The following is a 10165-nucleotide window of genomic DNA, read 5'->3' on the forward strand; positions in this document are numbered from 1 at the left end:
TTGTATTTTTAGCAGAGACAGGGTTTCACCATGTTGGCCAGGCTAGTCTCAAACTCCTGACCTCAGGTGATCCACCCGCCTCGGCATCCCAAAGTGCTAGGATTACAGGCGTGAGCCACTGCACCCGGCCAACTTCAGTTATTTTAATGAATTCTGGAATATGGCAGAGAAACAAACTTGTACCTTGAGGCTACTATTATCCTGTAGTATTTTTACTTGCAGGCAAATTTAATGTGCCCAGCCAACTTCAGTTATTTTAATGAATCCTGTAATATGGCAAAGAAACAAACTTGTACCTTGAGGTTACTATTATCCTGTAGTATTTTTGTCACTGGCAGGTAAATTTAACGTGCCCAGCCAACTTCAGTTATTTTAATGAATTCTGGAATATGGCAAAGAAACAAACTCTTACCTTGAGGCCACTATTATCTGCAGTATTTTTGTTACTTGCAGGCAAACTTAACCTATTTGCCCTCTAGTGTGTGTGTGTGCGTGTGTGACAGGGTCTCGCTTTGTCACCCAGGCTGGGGTGCAGTGGTGCCATAACGGCTTGCTGCAACCTTGACCTCCTGGGCTCAAGGGATCCTCCCACCTCAGCCTCTGGAGTAGCTGGGACTACAGGTGTGCACCACCCACATCTGTAGTTCCAGCTACTCCAGAGGCTGAGGTGGGAGAATCTCTTGACCCCAGGAGGTTAAGGCTGCAGTGAGCTGTGATTGTAGTTTTTGTAGAGATTGAATTTCATCATGTTGCCCAGGCTGGTCTCGAATTCCTGGGCTCAAGTGATCCTCCTGCCTCAGCCTCCCTAATATATAATGAAATAATTACATAAATTATTATGCTTAGATTCCAGGTGTGAGCCACCATGTCAGGCCTCTTTCTACCATTGATTAGCAAGACTTGTGGCTTTGCTAACATAAACAGAAGAATATCCTTTCAATAACACGAAACTTTGAGTTGGCCCCTCCTGATTCAGCAAGTGGTATATTAAAGGGGGAAAAGGAATTTAGAAAAACCATCTCTTAAGATAAAAACTCAGCTTGTGGCCAGGTGAGGTGGCTCATGCCTGTAATTCCAGCACTTTGGGAGGCTGAGGAGGGAGGATTGCTTGAGTCCAGGAATCCAATATCAGCCTGGGCAATATAGTGAGACCTCATCTCTGCAAATAATAATTTTAAAAAATTAGCTGGGTGTGGCGGTGCACATCTGTAGTTCCAGTTACTTAGGAGGCTGAGGTGGGAGAATAGCTTGACCCCTGGAGGTCAAGGCTGCAGTGAGCTATGATTGGGCCACTGGGCTGCAGCCTGGGCAACATGGTGAGACCTCAAAAAAAAAAGAAAAAGAAAAAGAAAAAAAGGAAAACTCAGCTTGCTTGCAAGGCTACTGACATGCATAATACTATTTTGTTTTCAAAAGTTGAATACCATGTAGCATTTTCTTTTTGTACCCTTTCCATATCCCAGTTCTGCCAGCCTGATCAACATCTCTGCCAACTACAGCAAAGATTGGGTTCTGAGAAAAGCAAAAAAGAAACTAACAAGAATAGTTTTCAAAACATTATGTTGTTACAATTACCTGAAGGAAAAGAGCTAAGTTTCATTCCTTTGCATTCCTTAGGCCAACAGTCCCCAATCATTTTGGCACCCGGGATGGGTTTCATCATAAGACAATCTTTCCATGGACTGGGACAGTGGGTGGGGAGATGGTTATCAGGATGATTCAAGCACACTACATTTATTGTGCACCTTATTTCTATTATTATATTGTAATATATAATGAAATAATTACATAAATCACCTTAATGTAGAATCAGTGGGAGCCCTGAGCTTGTTTTCCTATAACTAGATCATATCACATGGGAGTGATGGGAGACAGTGACAGATCATCAGGCATTAGATTCTCATAAGGAGCATGCATGGTCCCTTGCATGTGCAGTTCACAGTAAGGTTCAGGCTCCTATGAGAATCTGCCGCCACTGCTGCTGCTGCTGATCTGACAGGAGGCGGAGCTCCAGCGGTAATGCAAGCAATGGGGAGCAGCTGTAAATATAGATGAAGCTCCACTCTTGCTCTCAGAAATAATAATTCAGTCAAATACAGATGAACCTCCTGCTGTGCAGCTTGGTTCCTAACACGCCATGGACCAATACTGGTTCATGGCATAGCGGTTGGGGACCCTGCCTTAGGCCATTTCCCATCCACACAGCTGCCAAAGCTCATCTTTTTAAAACGGCTGACAAATTTATAGAAACAGAAAGCAGAATAGAGGTTACCAGGACTAGGAGAAAAAGAATGGAGAATTATTACTTAGTGGGTACAGAGTTTCTGTTTGTAGTGATGGAAAGGTTTTGGAAATAGAGAGTAGTGATAGTCACACAATATTGTGACTACAATTAATGACACTTAATTGTAATTCTAAAATACTGAAAATGGCACACTTAATATTACATATTTTTACCACAAAATAAATAAAAGCTAGAAAAAAAGTATCTTAAAAGAACACAGGAAAAGATGCCTACCCCAAAACCTTTTAATCATCTCTATTTCTATAACGACTTCTTATTCCAATTTTTATGAAAGCTTTTGGAGGCTGCAGAATGTGTCTAATATGTAACCAGCATATTTGTTTGCTTAGCTGAATGATTACAAATAAAAGCACTTCACTTGGAGACCGGGGGCAGTGGCTCACTCCTGTAATCTAAGCACCTTGGGAGGCCAAAGCAGGAGGATCACTTGAGGCCAGGAGGTTGGGACCACCCTGGCCAACATGGTGAAACCCAGTTCTCTCCAGTTCTCTACTGAAAAGGCAAACATTAGCTGGGTGTAGTTGTGGGCGCCTGTAATCCCAGTTACTTGGGAGGCTGAGGCACGAGAAGCACTTGAACCTGGAAGGCAGAGTTGGCAGTAAGCCAAGATCACGCCACTACACTGCAGCCTGGGTGACAGAGTGAGACCCCGTCTCAAAAAAATAAAAAATAGTCGGGCGCAGTGACTCACACCTGTAATTCCAGCACTTCGGGAGGCTGAGGCGGGCGGATAACCTGAGGTCAGGAGTTTGAGACCATCCTGGCTAACACGGTGAAACCCCATCTGTACTAAAAATACAAAAAATTAGCTGGGCGTGGTGACAGGCGCCTGTTAATTGTAGCTACTCGGGAGGCTGAGGCAGGAGAATCACTTGAACCCAGGAGGCGGAGGTTGCAGTGAGCCGAGATGGTACCACTGCACTCCAGCCTGAGAGACAAGAGCGAAACTCTGTCTCAAATAAGTAAATAATAAAAAATAAATAAAATAGCACTTTACTTGATACACGTTTTTTTCCATTTAATGATGTGGGGGCAGAAGTAACTCCTTAGCAGCTCATACCCAGATTCCTTTTACAGAGAGAGACCGTTTACTTGAGCAGAGCTCTAAGGTAAACAACAGTAACAAAAAGAATCTCAGCTAGGGAAGGACTCTGCTTAGATTAATCCAGGGGAGGAGGAATACCTGAATCACACTTAAGCTTGGCAAATCTAGATCCTTGATTAATTTTCAAATTATTTGCCATCTAAGATTGTGTATAATTTTGTATAAGATACAGGCTTAGCAGTGTCCCCTTCATATTTACTTAGTAAAGAAAACCAAAAGTTTATTGATTACAAAAACTGAAGTATACATTTAAAAAGTTGTTGGTGGGAAGAAAAATGATGCCAGAGCCCAAGAAATTAATTAAGTCAGTAATAGCAAGAGGACCAGATGAACCAGAAGAAAGGAAAATACAAAGAAATTAAAATCAGCAAATAAAGCAAAAGTATTCTAAAATCTAAATGGGAATTTAAGTAAACAGAATGAAACGGGGTTGAGAGGTTACTGAAAACACAGGCAACCTTAAATGTCTTGCATTCTTTAAGCCTTTACAGAGTGTTATTTTATTATTATTATTATGAGATGGAGTCTCACCGTGTCGCCCAGGCTAGAGTGCGGTGGCACAATCTCGGCTCACTGTAACCTCCACGTTCTGGGTTCAAGCGATTCTCCTGCCTCAGCCTCCCAAGTAGCTGGGACTACAGATGCATGCCATCACACCTGGCTAATTTTTGTGTTTTTAGTAGAGACGGGGTTTCACTCTGTTGGCCAGGCTGGTCTCAAACTCCTGACCTCAGGTGATCCTCTCACCTCGGCCTCCCAAAATGCTGCGATTACAGGCATGAGCCACTGCGCCCAGCCCAGAGTGTTATTTAAGTTTCGCACATTAAATATCTCTTCAGCATTACTATACTCACGGCAACATGAAAGCATTTGTCCTTGCTTCCACAAGAAAGGAGATTTCCTGTCATTCAGGTAATTTAATCTCCATGTTCTACCTTGTTTACAGCCATATAGCTGTTAAGATCGTAGCCTGGGCCAGAGCTCGGTACAGCAGAATTGGAAGGAGCTATTATGGTGTGACTTGTTGAAAGAGTTTCTGTCTAAAATCAAATTCTTTCATTGACTTGCTTCACTGACTCTCATTCCCACCATTTGAAAATATTTGCTTTGGGTTAAGGTATTATTGTCACAAGAAATTTTCTTAAGACATAGCTCTCTCAGGGAGAGCTAAGATAACCCAAAGCTCTGGGATTCATTTGTTTTTGTGTGTGTGTTTTTTTTGAGACAGAGTCTCGCTCTGTCGCCCAGGCTGGAGTGCAGTAGTGTGATCTCGGCTCACTGCAAGCTCCACCTCCCGGGTTCACGCCATTCTCCTGCCTCAGCCTCCCGAGTAGCTGGGACTACAGGCACCCGCCACCGCGCCCGGCTAATTTTTTGTAGTTTTTAGTACAGACGGGGTTTTACCGTGTTAGCCAGGATGGTCTCGATCTCCTCATCTTGTGATCTGCCCCCTCGACCTCCCAAAGTGCTGGAATTACAGGCGTGAGCCACTGCGCCGGCATGGGATTCATTTGTTAACGTGAACTCAGCAGGACACGAAGGAACAAGGCACAGGACAGCTAAGTTTGTGTGTGTGGAAGGTCCCGTGGATCTGTTTTCTCTCACACATCTCAGTCAGAAGTCTCATGTCACTACATACTAACATAGTTTCCTCATTTAATATCCGATATTGCTACTGATGAGTATTTCCCTTTAATGAATTACATTTGGGTTATAGTTATCTTCACCATTCCTACAGAGGTAAGCAGGCAGTTCTTAATTTACAAATGAGCCAAACATTCATACAGCAATTTTGGTCCCCCACTGCCAATTAATTATGGAAAACGATGCAGCTTTTTTGTAAATCTGGGGCTTAAATGTGAAGGAAGAAAAGACTCCCAGGTCCAGATGTGCTTACGCTGGCTGACTCCAAGGACAATCTTGCTGGCAGTGATACCCTACCTATTTAGAAGCCACTCTCTCCCTTTCCTCGTCCCCAGATCTCTTCCAAATGTTGCCTAAATTCCACCATATAGAGTTTGTTTTGGTTAATAAAATTCAAATGCACCTGAGAGAGAATTCAAAAGGACACAGAGGCCAAATTTGGGGCAATTTAAATATCAAAAGAAATAACGACTGCAATTGATTATAAAACAGTGAATAAATAAAAACCCATGAATCTACAGTGATACTCAGAGAGAAAAAAGATAATTTGCCACCTTTGAAGGTGACTGTTATACTAACTTCTTATTCTGAAAATTGGTAATTAAAGCACCTACCCTGTCTTTTAAGGAGGAATTGTAGTTCATTCCCAGCTGAAGAAACGTGTGTGTGTGTGTGTGTGTGTGTGTATTTATAAATGCTAGCTAATAAATGTAGAAGAAATGATATAATTAGAAAAGTCATCATTCTGTCATCCCTAATGAAATAGTAATTCAGTCAAGGGTGATCAAGAATGCTAACACATAATGGGAAAGGTTGTTTTGGGGTCCGATATTTGCATGGGACCAAAGTACCACCTCACAGATGACCTTCTAATTACAAAGGAGGGCTTTACCACTTTGATGACATTTAACATCACAAAGAGTGGGACAATCTGATATTGTGTGCCACCGGATGTGACACAATAATCTAAAGTACACATCATCATCTCTGATATATTTTTGCTCAACCTGATTAATTTGAAGTTAATAAGAGTTTGGATTTAACCTTCCAATTTATAGGAAATGAAGGAGATAGAGAATCAAGTTAAATCGCACCTGGAGAAAACAATCAAATAAACCCAAAATGTAAAGCATCCTACAAATTAATTTGTCCTGATCTCTTCAAAAGGTCAATTTTATGGGGAAAAAAGTGGAGGTGTGACACCTTTCCTTACCCATTGTAAAGGTCATGGCCAACACTTTGATAACAGAAGACAAGTTAGTAAAAGTGTAACTAATTTATTTAATTAAAGTTTTATGTGAAAGTCATTCGTAAAGCACCTACCAAAAAGATTTTAGCCTTTTCAGACTTCCAAACTGGGATTTGTCTGAAAGAGAACATAGTCCCTGTGAATGACTCCTCGATACTTCTTGTATCAAATTACCTCCTCAGTCTCTAAATCACTCAACTGTGGAGGGTGTGTATGTGTGTGGGGGGGAGTGTGTGTTGGGAGAAGGAAGTGATATATCTTGTCATCTTAACAAACACACTAATCAAGCCTAACCTCTTCTTTAGCTTCCCGCTAGGCATGTACAAATTCCCTGAGAGTTCTCACGCACTTACACCACCTCATACTTTTCCCAGGGAAAGTGGTCACTCCTAGGAGAAAAATGGGTGCATTTCACAAAGTTTCTCAGGAAGTTCCATACCTCAGTGTGACAAAACCTTATGGAAACAAGAGGAGAGAGAAAATGAAAAAGGGAAGGATCCAGAAGGAAGCAATGATGAACTAAAGGGAAGAATCATTGTCCTTAATAAAGACAAAAAATGAAAACATCGAAAAGAAGGAACAGGGCCGGGTGTGGTGGCTCACACCTGTAATCCCTGCACTTTGGGAGGCCAAGGCAGGTGGATCACCTGAGGTCAGGAGTTTGAGACTAACCTGGCCAACATGATGAAACCCTGTCTCTACTAAAAATACAAAAAATTAGCTGGGCATGGTGGCACGCGCCTGTAATCCCAGCTACTCAGAAGGCTGAGGCAGTAGAATCACTTGAACCTGGGAGGCAGAAGTTGTAGTGAGCCGAAATTGCGCCACTGCAATCCAGCCTGAGCAACGAGAGCAAAACTCCAACTCAAAAAATGAAAAATAAAAATATATAAAAATTAGCCAGGTATGCTGGTACATGCCTGTAATCCCAGCTACTTGGGATGCCGACGCAGGAGAATCACTTAAATCCAGTAGGTAGAGACTGCAGTGAGCCAAGATCATACTGCTGCACTTCAGCCTGGGCAACAGAGTGAGATTACGTCTCAAAAAAAGAAAAAAAAAAAAAAAAAAGGAGGAACAGGCAGTACTGTTAATCCCTAGGTCAGGCAGGATTAACATTTAAGAACAGGGAAATTAATCTGACAGTTAGATAATCGCTTGTGACCTTGGAAAAACAATTTCTATAGCCTGTGGCAGAAACTAGGAGCACTTAAGAAATGAGTGGCAGCCTGAGGCAGAAACTAGATTAGGAACACTTAAGAAATGAGTGGCTGATGAGAAAGCGGAAGTAAATACAAGATGGCAAGTGAATAAATTTTTGGAAAGAGACCAGGTACGTGCTCTAGACAGGGCACTGTGCAGACTTCACGGGCATATGACCTTTGCAGTTGCACAGAGTCCAGCACTTATAAGGGTCCTGGCTTGGCTTAATACTTTGATGTCATGTCTTGAAATTCTTAATAAGTTTTGAACATGGCACCCTGCATTTTCATTTTGCACAAGTCTCCACAAATTATGCAGTAGGTCTGTATTAGTCCATTCTCATGCTGCTATGAATACCCAAGACTGGGCAATTTACAAAGAAAAAGGTTTAATTAGCTCACAGTTCCACAAGGCAGGGGAGGCCTCAGGAAACTTACAATCAAGGCAGAAGGCACCTCTTCATAGGGTGGAAGGAGAGAGAATGAGTGCAAGCAGGGGAAATGCCAGATGCTTATAAAACCATCAGGTCTCCTGAGACTCACAAATTATCATGAGAACAGCATAGGGGAAACTACCCCCCATGATTCAATTACCTCAACCTGGTCCCATCCTTGACATGTGGGGATTACGGGGATTACAATTCAAGGTGAGATTTGGATGGGAACACAGAGCCAAACCATATCAAGGTCCAACAGAGCATTGAAGGGGACCCAAAATATGTCATCCATCATTCATTCATCTAATGTTGAATGTTTATTCCACAAATAAGTGAATCACCTACTACAGAGCCAACCACTGTAGTGGTCTCTGGAAACATAAGAAACACAGTGAACAACACAAATGTATGATACATTTTGAAAGAAAAGGTTGTTACCTTCAAGAACATTAAAATGTAAATACAGTGATTATATGACATTCTCATTCAGCACTTTAGTTGTAGAGCCTATATAATTTTAGTCAATGTATTCAACTCCCCTACCTCCCAGATTAGGGAGAATTTACCCTCCTAAGTTTGTTAGGGGAATGAGATCAGGAACATAAAGTACTTGGTCCATTACAAGGTATACAGTAGCATTCAATAATGTGAGTGACTATGATGAATTTCCAGCACCTAGGATTGCCTGGCACATAGTAAGAGTTTGGTAAAAAACCTTGTTAAGTGGGAAAGAAAGGAAATTTCAAATCAATCTGGATAGTTAGACATACATTTGCAAAAATAAAACAAATATGTTTGTTTCATATATATATTAGCATTGATTAGGCCAAGAAGAAAATGTGAGAGGATATATAATAAGTTGTTGATCATGGTCAAATCTGTGTAATAGGATCTTGTGGAGAAAGATTTTTTGTGTGTGTTTTACTTTATAAACTCCTTATTTAAAAATCAAGATTTTAGAAAATAAAGCTTTTTGGTATATTCTGAATATAATGGCAGATAACAAAGCTTATAGTTTATTACAATTCCTCCCTTTTAAGAGTTACCTTCTTCCTTCACGCCTGTAATCCCAGCACTTTGGGAGGCTGAGGTGGGTGGATCACGAGGTCAAGAGATGGAGACCATCCTGGCCAACATGGTGAAACATGAGCCAAGATCATGCTGCTGCACTTCAGCCTGGGCAACAGAGCTCATTTTAAAGAGTCAGGGCTGCAAGTGTAGACCATAGCCAAGGTTCAAGTCTGTGCCCTACAGGGTCAAGTTGCCCAGGCTGTCTCTACTAAAAATACAAAAAATTAGCCAGGCATGGTGGTGGGCACCTGTAGTCCCAGCTACTTGAGAGGCTCAGGTAGGGGAATCACTTGAACCCGGTGAGGCAGAAGTTGCAGTGAGCCAAAATTGCCACTGCACTCCAGCCTGGTGACAAAGTGAGACTCCGTCTAAAAAAAAAAAAAAAACAAATAAACAAACAAAAAGAATGAGTTACCTTCCTCCAGCTGGGCACTGTGGCTCACGCCTATAATCCCAGCACCTTGGGAGGCCAAGGTGGGCAGATCACTTAAGATCAGGAATTCCAGACCCGCCCAGCCAACATGGTGAAACCCTGACTCCACTAAAAATATAAAAATTAGCCAGGCATGGTGGTGCACGCTTGTAGTCCTAACTACTTGAGAGGCTAAGGCAGGAGAATCGCTTGAACTCAGGAGGCAGAGGTTGCAGTGGGCAGAGATTGTGCCACTGCACTCCAGCCTGGGCAATAAAGCGAGACTCTGTAACAAAATTAGCTGGGCATGGTAGCATGCGCCTGTAATCTCAGTTACTTGGGTGGCTGAGGCACAAGAATTGTTTGAACTCAGGAGTGGTAGGTTGCAATGAGCCGAGATCATGCCACTGCACTCCAGCCCGAATGACAGAGTGAGACTGTCTCAAGAAAAAAAAAACTCTAGATCAGAAACTGCATAAAGCCACTTCAACCATAAAATCTAATATCAAAATATATTCACAGGAGTGCATCACTAAAAAACATAGGAAATTTTAATTTGAAAGTTTTATGCAAATTTAATATTTAATACCATCCCTAATACTTTGTATTTTATTAAAATTAGATACCTAAAAGAAAACATTACCACCATTTAGACGCCTCCAAATATCTTCTATTTTACCCCAGTACGCTGCACAAAAATGATCATTTTCTGTATGTCATGATATAAAGGAGAGGGTCTG

At 41.8% G+C, this 10165-nt stretch overlaps 1 pseudogene; it reads left to right on the top strand.

Moving 5' to 3' along the window:
• Positions 1-6826, top strand: part of LOC105513220 — a 10548-nt pseudogene extending 3722 nt beyond the window's left edge.
• Positions 6827-10165: the final 3339 nt, after the last annotated feature.

This window comes from Colobus angolensis, unplaced genomic scaffold (assembly GCF_000951035.1).
Source record: "Colobus angolensis palliatus isolate OR3802 unplaced genomic scaffold, Cang.pa_1.0 Scaffold224, whole genome shotgun sequence".
Taxonomy (NCBI): Eukaryota; Metazoa; Chordata; class Mammalia; order Primates; family Cercopithecidae; genus Colobus; species Colobus angolensis.